The following is a 5,378-nucleotide window of genomic DNA, read 5'->3' on the forward strand; positions in this document are numbered from 1 at the left end:
ACAGACAGACACTGAGTGGCTCAGTGGTAGAGAACTTGCCTGATGAGGCCCTGTGTTGGTTCAGTCACCAGTCCCAGTGAAAACTAAAATGTCTGCTCTGCTTGACCTGTATGAGGTGAAGGCGGATGGAAACTGGTGGGTTCCCTTTGGTTCACAGGCACCAGCCTACTCTCTAAGCTTTTATAACCAGACTTATTCTCTTCCCTGCCTTCTCCTCCCACTCCTTCCCTTTCTTTTCCTTTCTTGTCGGTACTCCCCCCACTCCCACCCCCACCCCACCCCCACCATCCCCACCTCCATTGTCAGCTGATCTCCTGATCTGGAGGTATTCTCTTGCTTCCGAGACCAACCATTCCTGGTTGCAAGCAAACTTTCTAAGTGTACTTCAGAGACGGCATCCTTTGAGGAGCAGGCTGCTGTATGGCTTTCACCCCAGCACAGAAGAGGCTGCATAGTGAGACCCTGTCTCAAAAACAAAAACCCCAAAAAACAAAAAACCGAAAACAAAAACAAAGCAGAAATGTTCTCCTTCAAAGTGCTCACAGCTTGCAGTGTTTCACGTCAGTGTGTAAAGGAGCCCGAGAATGCACTTCAGTTATTTTCAGACATGTTGTTGTTGTTCCAACACAACATTTTCAAATTTAAAAAGTTTAACATTTATTTTTTGGTTTTGGTTGTTGTTATTTCACGAAATGCTGGGTGGTCCTGGCTGTCTTGTAACTCACTATGTAAACCAGGCCGCTTGCTCTTCAACTCACAGAGATTCCCCTGCCTCTGCTTCCCACGTGTTGGGATTAAAGTCATACAGAGTCATGCCCAGCACATTTATTTATTTGTTTGATTGGGCAGGGAGAGAGGGTACTGTCGCTGGTGTGAAGGCCAGAGGACAGCTTTCTGGAGTAGGTGCTCTCCTACCATGCAGGTTCTGGGAATTGAACTCAGGTCATCAGGGTTGGTGGCAAGCTCCTCTACCCACTGAATCATCTTGCTGGCCCCAAATATCGACTTCTCTTATCTAAAGATCCCCCTCCTTCTTGTCCTTTAATAAAACTACGGATGAATCCCACTGTTGTATGTAGAACTTGGGTCTTGGTACCCGGGTCCCTCTGCCTCAGTCACCTTCCCTGTGGGACACATTTTGAGATTCATTGATAGATAAGCTGCTTCACCCACAGCGAAACCAAGTGAGTGCAGAGTGATATCTGGAGGCCTAGCCTGCTGGTTCAGGTGTGTGTGTGTGTGTGTGTGTGTGTGTGTGTGTGTGTGTGTGATGTGTGTGTGTGTGTGATGTGTGTGTGTGTGTGATGTGTGTGTGTGTGCGTGTGCGTGTGCGTGTGCGTGTGTGTGTGTGTGTGTGTGTGTGTGTGTGTGTGTGTGTCTTTGTACTGCATGGTGCCACTTCGTTGGATCTTTTGAATAAACCTCCAACAAAGGTGGTTGTATTTTTCTTCTATAGCATCTTAATTTGTACTGAACTAGCATGAAGGTGAGTAGAGGATTCTGGGAGTCTAAGCTAATAAAGAGATAAAAGCTTTCTAATTAGGAATGTGTTATGTATTCAGCAGACTTAATGAGTGCTTGCTCTTCGCCATTCTAGGTGCTAGACATCCAAAAACAAGACCGTTCCTGTCTTCAAAGAGCTTCAGCCTTCTGTGCTATTTGAGGGGGGGGGGGGTTCGGGAGTGTCAGTGATAAATGCTAAAGAGACGCTATCAGGAAACACTTGTGGCTTTACATGACCTGTGTAGAGTTGTCTAGGAAGACTTTCCCGAAGAAATGGCATCTAAGGTATATTGGGAGCAAGCCAGGTAGAAAAGTACCTGCAAGAACCAGTCACAGAGTGTACTCTAGCCATCTGTCAGACAGTTACAACTGCCAGGTGGGTTTATGGGAGAAATAACTTGAAGATCTGTGGACAATGGATTGGCAGAGGTTCACCAGAGGCAAAAGGGTAGGTAGGTAGTTCAGGTACTTAGCAGGTCATTAGCTGAGTGACTCACAGGTGCTGGGTTCAATTCCCAGCACAAAAGAAAGAAAGGAAAAAGAAAAAGAATCTTTAAACGTAAAGAAGGAACTGGATATTCAGGCCGAGCCCAGGTCTCATTCTGATCTGGAGATATGTCTGTGAGTCAGCAGGATCGACTGTATCTGAAGCTACAGCAGATGAGATCACTAGAGCAGGGGGCAGAGAGAGGGGAGGGACTGTGAGAGAACCTTGAGCAAAGACACAACATCTCAAAGAGCTCTGGGAAGGGAGTAGTCGGCAGGGAAGAGGCTGGAGGGAGACCAAGTATAATAAGGATTTTAGTGACAAGGACATCAGCGGTAACCTTGGGTAGAGAAGGTCTAGCTGAGGGTTAGAAAACAGATGCTGCATTTCAGTGACTTGAAGAGAGAAAGGAGAGTCTGTGGCGGTGTCTTTGAAGTCCTGAGGGAAGTGGAAAGGCTTGGGGGTCAGAGGAAGTTTTTCCTTTGTTTCTGAGACTTCCACAAGATGAAATATGAGCCAGAAGGAACTATTGGTGACAGCTATCAGATGTGGTTTCCTCCTTTTGTGAGAGCTGTAAAGACCCTAGCTGTCCCTTGATACTGCCTGTAGGTGAAGGTGGGCTCATTAACTACCCCTATTCTTCCTGCCACTGTCTGGCTTTAAGACTGAAATCTGAGAAAGCCCTCAGAGAGTGCAAAGCAAGATGGCTGCCCACCCTCGCTATTGACCCGACAGGAACTCTTTAAAGTTGCAAAATGAGTGACTTCCCTGAAGGTTTTAAGAAGCTACTTCCCTCAGAAAAACCCAGCCACAGAAGAAAAGGGTAGAAGACACCTGACTGATTTCCAGTAGGGTTCAAAACATGCTATGTAATTAACTTAGAAGCAACAACTAACAAATGGACTAATCAAAGATAAAGAAGGATTAGAAGGCAATTAGGGAGGTAGTTTCTGAAGAAAGAAAAAAAAATGGAAAGATTCAACCAGCCAGACGAATGGATGAACTCAAAGAACAGAGCAGACAGACTGGGTAAATAGCATGGTCTCATGTGATCTTCCACCACGCATAAAACTGACAAAGATTCAAAAACAAAACCTGCAAATAGTTAGGAGGGGACAATGATGGGGAAAGCAGTTTAAGAAACCATTAATGAACCTGGAGAGATGGCTCAGTGGTTAAGAGCACTGACTGCTCTTGCAGAGGTCCTGAGTTCAATTCCCAGCAATCACGTGTTGACTCAACAACCATCTGTAATGGAATCTGATGCCCTCTTCTGTTATATTTGAAGACAGCTATAGTGTACTCATAAATAAAATGAATAAATCCTAAAAAAGAAGGAAAAAGCATCCATGGATGGATTCTTGATAACGAATAAAATACTTCAAACATCTTGAGTGTCTGCTCTGTGGCACGTGAGAACACGGTCAGCTGTGGCATCACCACAGGGTAAGAACTGTATCCTCCCAGTCTTGCAGATGGTGAGAAAGAATCACAGAGAAGCTCTCCGTGCATGATTTGCGTGGGTAGGAGGTGGGAAACCTTGCTCCGAGGTGCTGTGTTGTGTCGCTCTCTTTGAGGCCAAATTATTCAGGCAAGGCATCTGAGTGTTTTGTGCTGTCTCCCAGTTGGCAGACTCAGTTCTGCTGCTGGGAAAATACCAAAGAGCGAGACAGACTAGGTCCCTGCCCAGACAGTGCTTTCTTCTGAGGGAGAACGTGCAGGCCAACAGTCAGGAGTGTCTCCGTAAGTCCTGGGAGGCAACACTGGAAAAGCCGGGAAGACAGTGAGCTGCCAGGGTGTGTTGCTGTTTCTACCTCAGAAGGCACAGTCGGGGAAGACCCTGTGAGGAAGCCTTAGTCAGGGTGGGTAAAGAATCATCCGCACAGTAAGTATCACAGAGCAGAGAGAACTGTAGGCATGCCAGTGTCCAGGTGGGAACGACCTTGGTGTGTGGTCAAGGAACAGAAAGATGAGCGTAGGGGCTGGGAGATGGCTCAGCAGTTAAGAGCACTGGCTGCTCTTACAGAGGAGTGGGTTCAGTTCCCAGCACCCACATGGCAGCTCACAAGGGATCTGAAACCTTCACACAGACATGGGCAAAATGCCAATGCACATAAATAAAATAAAGTAAAATATAAACATGTAAAAAGGAAGGAAGGAAGGAAGGAAGGAAGGAAGGAAGGAAGGAAGGAAGGAAGGAAGGAAGGAGGAGAGCAGAGACCAGTGTGGATGCTAGAGTTTGTAAGAGGCAGACTCAGTCTCTGGGCAGATTCAGGAAGAGCCCCGTGGGCTGTAGAGAGCAGTTTGTGTTTTAGTTCCGTTGCAGTAGAAGGAGCTCGAGCATCTTCTTTGTTGTTTGTTTGCCTCGAGGAAGAGTGGAATCTGGCTCACGGGCTAAGGATGAGTGTGAGCCAGGTCTGATGGCCTTTGCCTGGTTCCTGCACTGGGGAGGCAGCGGAGGAGGGCAGAGAGTTTGAACCAAATGACACCCTACCTTAACAAACAAACCAGTTTAATTGTGTGTGACAGGTGTAGTTCAAGAGCAGAGGCAGGTGGGTCTCTGTGAGTTGGAGGCTAGCTCAGTCTAGGTCTATATTGCAGGTTTCAGACCAGTCAGGACTTCATAGTGGGTCTCAAAAAGCAAGCAAGCTAGCAAAGAAATAATGGGGAAGCTGAGGAAGGAGAGGGGAGGAGAGAAGAAGAGAGGCAGGAAAGGGGGGAGGAGAGGGAGGAGAGGAAGAGAGGAGAGGGGGAAGGAAGGGGGAGGGAGGAAGGAAGGAAGGAAGGAAGGAAGGAAGGAAGGAAGGAAGGAAGGAAGGAAGGAAGGAAAAGAAGGGAGGGGAGGAGGGAAAGGGGAAAGGAGTAGAAGGGGGTTGAAAAGGAAACCTTAGCTGGGACCAAGGCCTGGAGCGCAGAAGACTGGATGGGTTGACGTTCATTTATCTCTCATAGTTCACACCTGTAAGCCCAGAACTCTGGGAGGCTGAAGCACCTGAGTTCCAGCCAACCTGGGTCACAGAGTGAAAAACTGGCAGAAAGGACAGAGAGACAGACAGAGAGACAGACACAGAGAGAGAGAGAGACAGACAGACAGACAGACAGACAAAGACAGAGAGAGAGAGAGAGGTTTCTGTGCCTTGGGGCCCCCTCTCCCCAGTTCATCATGTCACACTGGGAGACTTACACAGAGATGACAGATTTTCCTGCAGAAAAAGGGATTAGAGTCACTGAACTCCCCTGGAACAATGAGTGCTCCGCCCTCCCCTCCCCCTCAGCTCCGCTTTTAGACCAGGAAGACCAACAGGTTCAGCCACTTCCACTGCTCCCAGGAAGGCCACTGCGGCTGAGTCCAGGCTGGGTCTACTCAACCCAGACGGGACAGCCGAGG

The sequence above is a fragment of the Apodemus sylvaticus genome, chromosome 3 (genome assembly GCF_947179515.1).
Source record: "Apodemus sylvaticus chromosome 3, mApoSyl1.1, whole genome shotgun sequence".
NCBI classification, from domain to species: domain Eukaryota; kingdom Metazoa; phylum Chordata; class Mammalia; order Rodentia; family Muridae; genus Apodemus; species Apodemus sylvaticus.